At 40.2% G+C, this 14,949-nt stretch overlaps 2 long non-coding RNA genes across 2 annotated transcripts; one reads left to right on the top strand and one right to left on the bottom strand.

Moving 5' to 3' along the window:
- Positions 1-2,151: 2,151 nt before the first annotated feature.
- Positions 2,152-6,332, top strand: LOC138975350 (uncharacterized). The gene is made up of 4 exons (XR_011458623.1): positions 2,152-2,562; positions 2,905-3,047; positions 3,976-4,078; positions 4,563-6,332. It is a non-coding gene; the product is annotated as an uncharacterized lncRNA (long non-coding RNA).
- Positions 6,333-6,791: 459 nt separating this feature from the next.
- On the bottom strand, positions 6,792-11,008 carry LOC138975349 (uncharacterized). The gene is made up of 3 exons (XR_011458622.1): positions 10,438-11,008; positions 9,929-10,081; positions 6,792-8,822 (listed from the first exon to the last, which is right to left on the bottom strand). It is a non-coding gene; the product is annotated as an uncharacterized lncRNA (long non-coding RNA).
- Between the last annotated feature and the right edge of the window lie 3,941 nt (positions 11,009-14,949).

Genomic DNA, 14,949 nt, shown 5'->3' with positions numbered 1-14,949 from the left:
CACTTCTCATGTATTAGGTGGAATAATATTGATTATCTTTCTTTTCTTTTTTTTTGGCGGGGGGGGGGGGGGGGGGGGGGGCGGCGGGGATTTTGATTTTTTTTCAGGGGAAGGTGGGTGATGGGGGTCTGTAGTTTGCCCTAGCGCCCAATGGCTTTCGCACTACCAGGGATCAATCCTCATTAGCCAGCTGCTGCTGCAGCGTTGCATCACGATGCTGCAGTAGATGGAGAGATCGATGGATGGATCTGTCTGCCACTTTGCCCTTTTGGCCAATGCTCTAGTGCTGTGTGGCAGATATACGGCAGCGCTGCTGGCTTGCACGTGCAACTTTTACTTATCTGTTCCAGTTTCTTCTTCAATGAAAGCTTTTAGGGTATTATTTTACAAATATTTAGAGGCTTCCATGGCCTTAAAAAGAAGTCTTTTATCTGCCTACAAAATAGATTTTTTTTCTCACAACTATTCAGAGACATCCATGGCCCAACAAAATTAGTCCTTTATCTGCCTACAACATTGATTTTCTTAGCCAGAAAGCAACTATTTTGCCAGTATTCGGCCACTATTCAATCTGTTTTGATCTACTAATTGTTTTACGATACCCGACGGCTCCTTCGTGTAAAATTCCAACATTTCGCAACCTTTGCTTAAGGCATATGTTTGTTTGTTCGTTCACGGGCTGAAACTCCCACGGCTTTTACGTGTATGACCGTTTTTACCCCGCCATTTAGGCAGCCATACGCCGCTTTCGGAGGAAGCATGCTGGGTATTTTCGTGTTTCTATAACCCACCGAACTCTGACATGGATTACAGGATCTTTTTTGTGCGCACTTGGTCTTGTGCTTGCGTGTACACACGGGGGTGTTCGGACACCGAGGAGAGTCTGCACACAAAGTTGACTCTGAGAAATAAATCTCTCGCCGAACGTGGGGACGAACTCACGCTGACAGCGGCCAACTGGATACAAATCCAGCGCGCTACCGACTGAGCTACATCCCCGCCCCTAAGGCATATGTTATTTTGACGATTTTATTTACGACCGGACTTTCTTGGTTTTGGAATGGACAGGGCTTGGTGTTGCAGTGTGTACCATGCAGGTATGCCAAAGGGTCATCTTGCAGATACCTGGTATCATCTTACGTCTACCTGGCACACACAACGCGTGATTTCTCGACTTTTGCACGGTGATAGTTTGAGTAGATTTTTATTTTTTGTTGAGCTTTCTCTTGAATATGAGGTTTCGTTATATTCTTACCCAGGGTTTCGGTAAAAATGTGTCTAATGGTTGAGTTCACTCGCTGAAATACTGCAATGTGTGTGTTACAAACGCTTAACCAGAGGTGTCTTAATTGATACAGGAACATTGTGCCCTCAGTAACCCCATGTTATAACAATAAATTAACTTACACTGATTTGTATAATTAATGACACGGGCCGATTCTCGAGATACTTCTTAATCGTCCGATTACTTCTGATTTAAAACTGTGAAGGTGTGGAACCAAAATACCCCGAAATTAAGGATGCCCATTCTAGGCCCAACTCCCCTATAGCCTACAAACCTGAACCCAGACAGCTGCCGTCTTTGCACGGTTGTTGAGAAAAAATAAGACGCCTGATCAGATTTACTCCCAATTTTCAGGCTGAACCGGGTTTTCCCTGTCATTTAGGTCCATTAAAGGACCTCGAATTTCAGTGGAGAAGTGTGGGTTACATTTAGAGAGGGGGGGGGGGGGCAGATGGGGAGATAGATAAATAGATAAATAGATAGAAAGACAGATAGACAGATAGACAGAGAGATAGATAAAAACACACACACACATATACACACACACACACACTCACACACACACACACACGACATACACACACACACACACACACACACACACACACACACACACACACACACACACACACACAAGGGAGACAAACAGAGAGACTGACAGACAATATAGATAGAAACAGAGAGCGATACAGACAGACAGACTGACAGACAAGCAGGCAGAGAGAAAGAGAAAAAGAGAGAGAAAAAAGGGAGAGGCAGAGAGAGACAGAGACATGTGGGAAAGAGAGAGAGAGAGAGAGAGAGAGAGAGAGAGAGAGAGAGAGAGAGAGAGAGAGAGAGAGAGAGAGAGAGAGAGTGTTCCCCGTATCCTTGGCATTCGATGTCAGTAATCCCACACGTTTTGGGCTTATTTTTGTGGGCCACAAACGCGAAATGTGCCTCACAAATTTTTGGGCTTATTTTTGTGGGGCACATTTTGGTTTTGTGGGCCACAAACTGTATTTGTGGAGCATAAAATAAGGGGCACAAATTAAGCTTCATAAAAAATAAGGACAAATATTTGTGGGGCTTAAACAGTGTTTTTGGCCAAAAAAATGTTTTGGGCTCTTTTTTTTCCTCCTTATTTTGGACGTTGAGCGTGGTTTTCAGACCTACTGCGTTTCGGTTTTTAGTTAATGGCGGTCGAAGGCGATCTGTTTGGACAGAATCTCCAATGGCAATGGTGTTTGCTAATGCGAGAGAATTGGGACGGGCGAACCTTTGCATATTAACCAGAGGTAAGTTTCCATGTTTCGTTTCATAACTGAGAGTGGGTTTATGGTAGTATGTGTTGCAACAGGTGTCATTTCGACTCACTCGAGTCACTGTCAGTGCCACTGTGACTGTCAGTCCACAGGCGCAAGGTATCGTTCACTGAACCAACACGTAGTTGCCCTGTACAGGGATTTTCTCATTAATTTGAAGAAGAAGATTATCACTACCACGTTTTTGCAACCTCTTTTCAAGGTGCATGATCATAATATTTTATAAATTCTTTTTGTTTTTAAAGATTGAGTCTAACTTGAAATACTCAAATAGGTAACCTTCTGATCGGCCGTTCCCAATTATTTTACTTGCAGGTTGGCATCAATCAGAAGAGAGCTAGAGCTAGTATGTTCAACTTCAAGGTCTCCTCTCAGCTGAAAAAGCCAACCGATTGCTGCATGATCTTGAGGCTGTCACTGACAGAAGTAAAATATTTGATGCCACTGCCGCAAATCAGGTAAGAGTAAGGCGAAGAGGTTTTATTATGTACAACTGTCAGTGTTATGATGTACAGTGTGTTTTTTCCTTCCCCTCCCTTACATTCTCAAGTTCTGGTCAGAATAACTCATATGGAGGTGTGTGTGTGACTGTGAGCAAGACTGGAAGAGTGTTTTCATTTTATTTTTATAATTCATGTTCAGGGATAATAATAAAATAATGAACACCTAAGAGTCCAAACCACAGAACTGCTCGAACCTCTTAGCTTTATTTCACCAGTAAGATGATCATGCAGTTCCTCCAGTATTAGAATCATTTTTAATACTAGAAGCGCATGACTTTCAGTGTGTACCTTTAAGTTTAATAAAGTACAATGTATTGCTGTAAACAGTCACTCACTCACTCACTGTCAGGATATATCTCATTCTCAGTGAAACTGTGTGTCAAGTTCTATTATTTTTTTCCTTTGTGCTCTACACACATGCATACATGTTATACATACATATATATATATATATACATGTTATGTAATATGCATGTATATATATATATATGCACACATCAACTTGTCTACATTGTATGTCTGTCACTCTATCAGTCTATGTGAACAGATTCAGTTCACTGATTCAGTCAAAACTTCACTAAATGTAAAAGGACTTATAAAATTTTATATTCTAGAAAGATATCAATGCCACTGTCCACAGTATCATAAGAATCAAGCGTTAATGTTGGTTTGGTCGTCTGTTGTCGTTTTTTGTTGTTGTTGTTTTATGGGGGAGGGTGCAGTGTGTAAATTCATCTGGTTCTGTGGACAGTGTGTTTGTTGTTCCTCCACATAGCTAAATATCATACTGCATGTAGCTCCTAGTACTACTTGTCCTGTCAACTAACTGTTTTAAATTTGTTGCTCAGAGGAATGTTACTTCAGCCAATATTATATATTACAGGTTGGCATCGATCCGGCACAGTGGAAGAAGCAGATTGATTCCTTCATGATCGGGAGGCTGTCAAGACTCAAATGGGAAATATTTCATGCTAATGGCAATTCAGGTAAGAGTTCTGCTACATGATCATATTGTGTTTTATGCTCCCTCTCAGTCTCAAGTTCTGGTTACATTCTGACTGTTGGTGTGTGTTTGTGTGTGAGAACCGAAGTGTGTTTGTGTGTGTGTGTGTGTGTGTGTGTGTTTGATTTTCCCTGGCCAGTCAGGAGAGCTGCCAGACATTAATAGTAATAATACCTGCAGATTTTTCTAGCCCTGCAGATTGATGTTACAGACCTTTGCTTTGCTTTTTGAATTTGATAGCAAGCGCTGACAGGGAATGTGTCTTCTATATTTCATATTAAAAAGTAGGCATTGGAACTTGTCTATCAGGGAATTAGAATGTTTACGCTCTTGGCATTTATGTGGGTTTAGTGTGTGTGTGTGTGTGTGTCAGTTACAAACACAATTTACTCCTTACTCATACTTAAAACTTGTTCTTGTCATTGTGTTTGAATTTAAGATCAGTTCCTTTGTCATTCATTTGTCAGTAGGGACAGAAGATGACGAAGACCTGGCCAGTGAATGTGGATGAAAAGCAGTGCTATCCAGGTCCAGCTGTGATCGATGGGGAAACTACAGCAACAGCGGCAGTAAATGTCCACTCAGTATTGGTTGTACTGAGCTTTACAACTTGTTGCTATTGTAAATTTGTGTCAATGTTTTAAAGGCCCACTACGCCTCATTTAAAAAGTTGTCCTCACCTTTAACATGGGATAAGACCATCCCTCCACTTGGTCACAGACCAAAAATCAACACTTTGACTGCTTTCTGTAGTGAGGTAGATGTTTTGGTGGTTGCGGTGAATTTATTTTTTCTTTCGAAGAAGCTGTACCTGAATGTATTCTTTAAAAAGATACCACTCTGCATAGAGAGCCTTGAGGCAGTTCATTTTTGGTATGCAACTATTAGTGCCCGTATGGTCTTATTTCATTTAAAAGCCTCGGGGATGTCGTCAGGCGTCCGACATAGACGGATTGAAAGGCTCAGATGTCTGATTCACATAGCCGCATGGCGGTCAGATGTGATCATGTCCTATCTTTTTGAACTGAGCGCTGTCATTGTCCTATAAGAACTCTATTCCTTCGGACAGCGCACTATTCTATATTTTTCTCTCAAGATACACATTTTCAAAAAGCGACCGAGCACTCTCGCGTATTTGTGCACTGAAGTTGTGCAGTGCGGATCTTGTGTTTTCGGGAATTCCAAACCGTTTGTGATATGGGCTGTTTGGGCACACCTGTCTGCAGCACATTAAAGTTAGGAGTACGGGAGACAACTCCAACTGACCATAAGTCTTGCATCTGCTTTTGGTTTCAGTTCAAGACATTTTGACGAAGCGCATTGAATTATGCCACCGAAATAAAACTAAGGCCTGTCCACTTACAAAAATTGCTCGGTCAAAGTACAGTAAATCTTACATTTTGTTAAGGAAATGTGCGGCAGTAAAATTGAATTTGGAGAATACATGGAATAACCTGGTTTTCTGGGAAGTGACATAAAAATAAATAGAACAATTGTGAATACTTCTTCTTCTTCTTCTGTGTTTGTGGGCTGAAACTCCCACGTACACTCATGTTTTTGTACGAGTGGATTTTTACCTGTATGACCGTTTTTACCCCGCCATTTAGGCAGCCATACGCCGCTTTCGGAGGATTGTGAATACTGATCGACATAGAGTGCCGTTGCTATGGAAACAGTCGTTACATTGGATTTCTAGGAAACAGTTTAACAGCGACATAATACATCAGAAATTCCTAATATTTGGCACAAAGATGCACATGTATCGTATCAACAATCATATTGAACGATTTTTTTACAACAGACTACAGTTGAATTTTGATATCTTTTGTCATAAGAATGAACGAATTTCTCACTGCATATTCATTACAATACCCCCCGCGGGTTAGGGGGAGTCCCATATTGGTTGGGACGAGAAAGAATTTACCTGATGCTACCCAGCATGTCGTAAGAGGCGACTAACGGTTCTGTTTCTCCTTTTACCCTTGTTAAGTGTTTCTTGTATAGAATATAGTCAATGTTTGTAAAGATTTTAGTCAAGCAGTATGTAAGAAATGTTAAGTTTTTTGTACTGGAAACTTGCATTCTCCCAGTAAGGTCATATATTGTACTACGTTGCAAGCCCCTGGAGCAATTTTTTGATTGGTGCTTTTGTGAACAAGAAACAATTAACAAGTGGCTCTATCCCATCTCCCCCCTTTCCCCTATCCCATCTCCCCCTTTTCCCCGTCGCGATATAACCTTGAATGGTTGAAAACGACGTTAAACACCAAATAAAGAAAGAAAGATTCATTACAATGATTAATTTAAATTCAACTGTAGTTGTTTAAACAAACAAAAAATCACGTTCTATATGATTGTAGACCTACATGTGTATCATTGTGCCAAATATTATGCATTTCTAATGTATGATGTTGCTGTAAAGCCGTTTTCTAGAAATCCCATTTGACGCTGTAAATGCCAGTTTTCATCGCAACAGCCGTCAATATCCATCCACAATGTTTTCATTCATTTTAATAAGTCACTTCAATAACTACCCAGAAAACTAAGTTATTCCTTGACTGTATTCTTCAAGTTTAAGTTTGGTAATTTTACTGCCGCACATTGCCTTAAATCATAAATAAAGGGTTCCAGTAACATACCTTTCTTCTTTATTGATTATGAACTTTGGAAGATTAGATGTTGGATCTGTTTTTAAAAAATATTTCCTTGATGTGTTGTACTAAGATCAACCGTCTGCTTGGACATATACTAAAGATCCACTACCTGGCTGCTGTCTGCGGAAAATCGATTAATTCATAGAAAAATATGCCTTTCAGGGAAGCAGCTAGCCGGTTGACTGTACATGTGTTTGTGTAGAGGTGTTCTTATTGCATGTTCAAGCCAGGACAGATGGTGACCTGAAACATTTACACATTACATATGTATGCAGGACTGCTACTTTTAAGCTTAGGTGCAAGTGACGAAGTGTGATGATATATTTGTTTGACTGATTATGGGCATTAAAATAAAACTGCAAAAAGAATACTTACACTTGAGATCTGATTTTGTGTGTGTGTGTGTGCGCATGAGGGTGTGTGTGGGCAATTTGACATACTTGCAGAAGAAACAAACAGAGGTAACTGATAAACTGCATTTATTAACACAAAGATGTAAACAAAGTGAGTTCACACATTTCACAAGAGTAAAACAAGGCAGTCTCACATGCATTCACAATATTTAGTACTCGACTCGCATGAATGGCCAGAGATTATAGGCTGAGAATGCAAGTTCTAATTTGGCACATTTGTACATGTAGCTGCATCCGCTAGACATATATATATCCATCTTACAATAAAAAAAACTACCGTAGTGGTTAGGACATCTGCCTGAAAATCTAGGTCCTAGGTTCGAATCTCTACAGAGGCATTTAATTTTTCCCCTTGGTTGAAATAAAAAATGCTCAATCCAGAGAGAGCAACCGTAAAGTTACCAGGGTAAAAGTAAAGCGTTGAATGCAGCTATGAAGGTCATGCCAGCAGTGTGGGTCAAGATTCAGGCCGCCTTCTATGCACAGAATTCGGTGTAGGATTCTCAGCTCTATCTTTACAAACACATAATCCCCAATAGTCATACAGTGGAACCCCCCTTTTAAGACCCCCTCCATTTTAAGACCTTGTTTTCTCAGACTTTCTGTTCATAACCTCTGTAAATTTTAAATTTTACCTCCATTTTAAGACCCCCTCCTTTTTAAGACCTGATTTTCTCAGATTTTTGGAGGTCTTAAAAGGGGGGTTCCACTGTAGCTGTAAGACATAATTTTGTTTAAAACTCTTATACCTTTTGGGGGAAATAAATTAATAAGAAAAGACATCACCACACTAAGAATTCAGGGTGCTGACTTTAGCTATGTGACCAGGTGGAAGGATTTTCTTATCCCATGCAAAAAGCCTGATGAAGGTCTGACACAGTGAGGTGAAGTGTTTTAATGAGGCAGAGAAGGCCTTTAAAAAATAAGTTCACCACATCCAAGTGAAAGACACAATCTTGGCAACCAAAACTGTATTACAAAAGCAACATTTCAGCACAATATAAGAATGAATTGAACCATCCAGGATGCACCAGAACAACCCAAAAACAGAATCAATGAAAATCTTAAACAAGATAAAGTACTGACTAGGATTCAAAGGAAGAAAAATTCATGGGTTAACACATTTCATGTGCATAATGCAGTTAAAAGATCTAAATTCTAATATTGCAAACAAAGTCTATACATGAACACGCTTTGACCGAAACACACACACATCTCCCAAAGCTAAGCCTGTGTGTAAAATACTGCCTGTGAACAACTTAACTTAAAGCACTCAAACAACATAAAAGTCTAAGATAATATCACTTTATGTAGTAAAAACAAACAAACCGCTGTTTGCTGTAAGAAAATATCTGCATACCAAACACTACCTGTATTTAGTTGAATTGACAACTTACATTTATAAGTCAAAATGTACCCTTTGATCCACATCGCACCACACATTATTTGTGTAGAATGTTATTGTTAATGTGTTACATGTTCATTTCACCACAAAGGCAACAGAAAACCTCTGTAAGTGTCAGCATATTCAGATGGACTATATTAAAGCAGTTCTGGTAGCTCCGTCAGCACATAATGGACTGAATCTGATCATCATCCTCAGCAAAGCCAGGCACTACTCTGCAAGCTGCCTGCACATCATATCTCGGCACCTCACTTCCTGGAAAATACAGAAAATGTATTACTGAGCACATCCAGACTTTGCTGTGCACTGATGGGGATATGTTTTGGGTATCGAGAAGAGGGTGTGGGGTGCGGGAAGGTAGGTAGGAGGTAATACTTGTTCTTCACAAGATCAGTGGGATGGAGAATGGTGGGGGTGATACTGACAGTGACAACTATGAACTAAACTGTAAACCTTATTCTGTAATATTACAGGTGCCATCATTTCTTCCTGTGAAAACCATTTATTTCATGGATATAATAGATATATACTTTCATCATTAAAATTAAAAAGATAATCTTTCATCTTAAAATTAAAAAGACTTCCTCACAAGAACCTTTCTAACGACATGATATCTTGTTATGCTGCTGATGTGAGCGGCTTTTCTGGAATGTGATGGAAAGTTACTATTTTTTTTAAATTCAGCATGAGCCTTCATCCCACACACATTCCCTATTTAGCGTTGACACCTTACAGTTTTGTTGAGAAATGTGATGTGAATTCATTCAGAAAATTCTAACTCTGCGCAGGGGCAGTCAGGGTGTTGGATGTAGAAGTAGGTATCCAAGTACACAGGCGGTATTACAATTTACATTGTAACTCTTATTCCATGTAAAAAAAAAAAACCAATAAAAAACCAACTTGCCAGATCTGTGATTGTGAACCAAGGAAAGGACTGACTGTATTTAAAATAATTCCAGTAATGAGTAAATCTTTCATTCTAGCTATTTCATGTTTTACTTTCTTGCATCACAATAGTTCAATGTTCATACAAACACTTTATTTATGAGTATAGGGTTGCAACAAACTTTAAGATGGGAAGGAGAGAGAAAATAAAGATATTTGTACCATTATGTATATAAAGTACATCATACCAATTACCATGCACAGTATTACTATGCATCTTCAAATACATGTATGAATAATTTCATCTACAAAGTACTTGTTATTCAATTTACAAAGAACAAAAGACTGCTGAATGATCTACATCAGTACATGTTTATAGCTTCAGACTACCATCACCAATACCCAATGTTACATATATTTTACCATACAGATTTGACAAGCAAAAGCTGTAAGTGGTAAAGAAATGTGTAACTTACTCTTCAGGAGTAGTCTGTAATGTAAAGCACCACGCCAAGTCATCCTGATATCTCTCCAGTACATGTATGCATCCATGTTTAAAGGTAAACTGTTGGAACTGGAAGACAGGAGCTGTATGAATGATGCACATCATCTCTGGTTTCTCGGGAGGCCTGAAAACAACCATAACAATATTATCATGAAATAAGTACTATATTTCAACTTCACTATCAGACGATTCAGAGCAAAATCACTCACTAATTCAGTAATTGTTTTGTTTATTCTTTTACAACCATAGTTCATACACTGATACAGCAGCATTTGATTATGTGCATACAGATTAAAGATCAAGCATTTTCTAAACTTGAGTAAAAAAAAGAACAGAACAAGCACACACTCTGTGACTCACACTCACAGTCACATCCAGTTACTCATTAACACACACATACACAACAGATGAATCTTACTCAGTTCTACAAAGGCCACGTTTACTATGGTCATGTCTTGGATTTTAAAAACAATAACTTACCTGCTTGTTGATCCAAACCGATGATTGAAAATCAGTGAGAGTAGTGTAGAACAGTGCGATTCATCGCCAACCTCCCCATTCAAGGCAGACCGTGTCCAAAATCAGCTGTATCATTCACATCCCGATTGAATTCTTTCAGAAGGGCAGTCGGTGTTTCAACTTCTTTGTCGGTATATTTCTCTGGTGGACGTGTTGAACTGCCAAATATTAGATTGTTTTCAATAATATCAGTCACGACGGCCGCCATGTTTTTTGTCATCAATACTATTCATGTACTCCACTAAGGAAGAGCGTTTTATTGTGTCTTAAAACCGACTTCTCGGGAAAGTGATCAATCGAATTTTATGGTCCACAAAAACTTGCTTCATATTTTATTTAAGGGCTACTTTTATTTGCCTTTATTTTTATGGCGCACATTTTGTGCCCCACATTTTGTTTTGGCCTTCATTTTGTGGTCCACAAACTGGAAATGTGTCCCACAAATTTGTGGGCTTATTTTTGTGGTCCACAAACTGGAAATGTGCCCCACAAATTTGTGGGCTTATTTGTTGGATTAATGACATCGAATGCCAAGGATATCCCCGGCCCAGAGTAACAATTTTCTCACTACCGCTGACTCGCAGCATACAACTGGAGGATTCTGATTGGTCGGTAAATCGTTTTCAGGCCGAAGGAAATTACACTAATCAGCTACCCTGAATGTGGTTTTTTTCTCTCCCCGAAATCTTTTGTTCTGAAAGGGGATTTTTTTTTCTTCTATTACATTCAGTTTGACTGAATGTCTTAACAAGAGCGGGGAGCGAGGTTTGTCTCCCGATGTATGCGTGTGTGTGTGTGTGTGAAAAACTTTTCTCAATAACTACTGGACAGATTGTGATGAAACTTGCAATTGGTACAGACATTTTTGAGAGCATTTGTTTGAAACACTTTTCGCCTTTTCGCCGATTTTGGATTAGGCTATATGAGGACAACATATTTGACCGTTTGCAAAAGTTGAGGCGGCATTCTCACGGCTACAGTTTTTCATCAATTTGTTTGACATTTTTGTTACATAATCTTTGACTTGGTCCGGACTATGGGATTGCATTTCAGCTTGGTACCTTACAAATTTGCATTTGAAAAATCCTCTCTCTCTCTCTCTCTCGCTCTCTCTCTCTCGCTCTCTCTCTCTCTCTCTCTCTCTCTCTCTCTCTCTCTCTCTTTCTCTTTCTCTCTCTTTTTCTCTTTTTCTCTCTCTCCCTCTCTCTCTCTCTCTCTCTCTCTCTCTTTGTCTCTCTCTCTCTCTCTCTCTCTTTGTCTCTCTCTCTCTCTCTCTTTCTCTCTCTCTCTCTCTCTCTCTCTCTCTCTCTCTCTCTCTCTCTCTCTCTCTCTCTCTCTCTCTCTCTCTCTCTCTCTCTCTCTTTCTGCAGAATTATTGTGTGTGTTTGGAAGGCGAATACTAAACGGGCGTTTTAGGGTGCACTTGCTTGACTCAGCGGTCTGGTATTATTACACCCCCGGTATAGGGGTGTGTATAGGATTCGGTCCATGTGTTTGTTTGTTTGTTTGTGTTCGCATATAGATCTCAAGAATGAACGGACCGATCGTCACCAAACTTGGTGAACAGGTTCTATACATTCCTGAGACGGTCCTTACAAAACTTGGGACCAGTCAAACACACGGTTAGGGAGTGATTGGTGGATTAAAATTATACAAGGACTTATAGAGGGACATCTTAATGGTCAAAGGGAAATAATCATTCTCACTCAGTCACTGCCACCAACTGAGAAGGTTATTTCCCTTTGACGGGGGTGTTGTTCCTACCTCGGAGGAATTTCTTGTTTTGTCTTTGCATTCTCAATCGCAGACGCTATATAGCTAAGCCTAATAGCGGAACGCGCAATTATTTCCATAACCCCCTACAACTCCCCCCTCCCCTATCGCCTTCCTAACCACTACCGCTTGCCCTTATCCTCTTCCTACCCCCCCCCCCCCCCCCCCTCACCTCTAACCCCCTACCCAGCTTCCTAAGTCCGTAACTCTGCAACCGAATACTTACTTAACCCCTTAGTAGATTTTCGTATTCATCAGTGCTTTCAGAATAGAGGGGGTAACAGTGGATTTTTTTTTTAGACTGATTTTTTTTTTAGGGGAGGGGGGATAATAGTGGATTTTTTTTTTAGACTGATTTTTGTTTGTTTCTGTCTGTCTGTCTGTCTGCCTGTCTGTCTGTCTGTCTGCCTGTTTCTGTTGCTGTTTGTGTGTTTCTTGAGAGCTTGTTGGTTTGTAGTCTGTATATAAACTACTATGAGGTGACTTCCCACATGCAATGGTGGTCAGGGTTTTTGGCTGTGATTACGGTGACCCAATTTCGAATCACGGCCATGTCAAACTTTTGTTTTTGTAAATTGCTTGAATTTGGTACATGGTGTTGTGATCCTTTGGGTTATTTGGGTGTGCATGGAGTGTGTGTGTGTGTGTGTGTGTGTGTATGTGTGTGTGTGTGTGTGTGTGTGTGTGTGTGTGTGTGTATGTCTGTATCTGTTTGCGTGGTGGTGTTATTGTTGTTGTTCTTGTCCTTGTTCTTGCTCTTGTTGTTGTTCTTATTGTTCTGTTGTTTGATTGCTTGTCTGTCTGTTTGCATGCTTGTCTGTCCATCTGCGAGTCTCTGTCTGTCTGTCTGTCTGTCTGTCTGTCTGTCTGTCTGTTTGTCTGTATGTATGTTTGTGTCTTGTTTCTGTCTGTCTGCCTAGCCTGTGTCTGTCTGTCTGTCTGTATGTATGTATGTATGTATATTTGTGTCTTGTTTCTGTCTGTCTGTCTGTCTGTCTGCCTGTCTGTCTGTCTGTCTGTCTGTCTGTCTGTATGTTTGTGTCTTGTTTCTGTCTGTCTGTCTGTCTGTCTGTCTGTCTGTATGTTTGTGTCTTGTTTCTGTCTGTCTGCCTGTCTGTCTGTCTGTCTGTCTGCATGTATGTCTGTCTGTCTGTCTGTCTGTCTGTCTGCCTGTCTGTCTGCACTGTCTGTCTGTCTGTCTGTCTGCATGTCTGTCTGTCTGTCTGTCTGTCTGTCTGTCTGTAACTGACTCTAGAGTCCACCATAACAAGATGACCTGTCCCTTTTCTTGTGGCCTGTGTAATGCTGAGGGAATTAAAAGCAACCCACCGGGTCGGACACAAGCAAGACAAAGGCATTGGGACACGTGTAACAAAGCCTTTGTTGTCAGCACAGCTAAGGTAATTAACACACAGTTTTCAAGTTCTAACTGAACACAGTGAGACATCAACCATCAACATTATTGGAATTTCACTCAGACGCTGTAATGTTTTTCAAATTAGTTGTTTTAAGTACCAAGAAAGCCACGTCAACGAAGGCAATTATTTTCTCAAAAGATTAATATTTAACTTTTCATACTAATAACGAAAGAACATTTTGTTACAGTCAGAAATAGATGGACTGCCAGCTTTTCAAAAGCATTTTTTGAAGACACGTTTGAGTCAGCGATCTTTGAATGTTTCGTGTTGTGTTTTGTAATTAAACGCTTCGTGGGTTAACCTGCTGTCTTTTGGAACCAAAGCAGAGACAATTGGTTTCATCAAACGGGACTCCAACATCTAGGCCACCATATTTGTATTTTCGTCATGCACGTCCGATTCTCATCGTGCGACAACAGCAGTGTACACACGTTAAAGACACCCTCCTTCCCATGAACACAGTTTGGCTCACCATATCAGATCTGACCAGGATTTTCCATGAGATAAGATTTTCCCTCCAGTTGGTCACATACCAACAATTAACATTCTGGGTGCTATCAGTGCATTGTGGGATGTCTTTATGACTTATAATTTAGGAAATCTAAAAAACAAAGAGACTGCCAACGTTCCAAAATTCAGAATCAAAAAACAAGAAAGGTGGGTTGTATTTTTATTGTTTTATTGTTTAAGTGAATGTATTGTTTTGTCAATAACAAACGTTCCAACAACCTACCTTTCTTGTTTTTGTATTATAATTTAGGAATCATCCCCCCAAAAAAGTCAAACTCACCTCATGCTCAGAAAACAGTCAGGCTATTTTGTATTGTTGGTATGTGTCCAAGAGGAGGGCTGGTCATGACCTGTCTAGATGTTGGATGGTGAGCACAGCTGTTTACACGAGAAGAAGTGCGCCTTGAAAACACGATGATCGGATTCACCCGAGGGTTTAAAGGTACCTTTCTACTATAGTGTAAACCACTGTTAGCCACCACAGATTTGTCAAGACTGGTACGTGGCATAATCGTTAAGGCGCGTACAGCCCTTCCCGTGAAAACGATTCGGCACATACCAAAGACCAACGGCCGAGCTGCTTTGTGGGAAGTTCGGGAACCGTACACTATACACATCGGAACCGTACACCACACTTGGGAACCGAACACTTTACATAGGAACCTTAAAACTAGACATGGGAACCGTACACTAGACAAGGGAACCGTTCACTAGACAAGGGAACCGTACACTAGACATGGGAACCGCACACTACACATTGGAACCGTACACT

Source organism: Littorina saxatilis, linkage group LG9, assembly GCF_037325665.1.
Source record: "Littorina saxatilis isolate snail1 linkage group LG9, US_GU_Lsax_2.0, whole genome shotgun sequence".
Lineage (NCBI taxonomy): Eukaryota > Metazoa > Mollusca > Gastropoda > Littorinimorpha > Littorinidae > Littorina > Littorina saxatilis.
The sequence above is the reverse complement of the archived record's forward strand: the minus strand, read 5'-3'. Positions and strand labels throughout refer to the sequence as shown.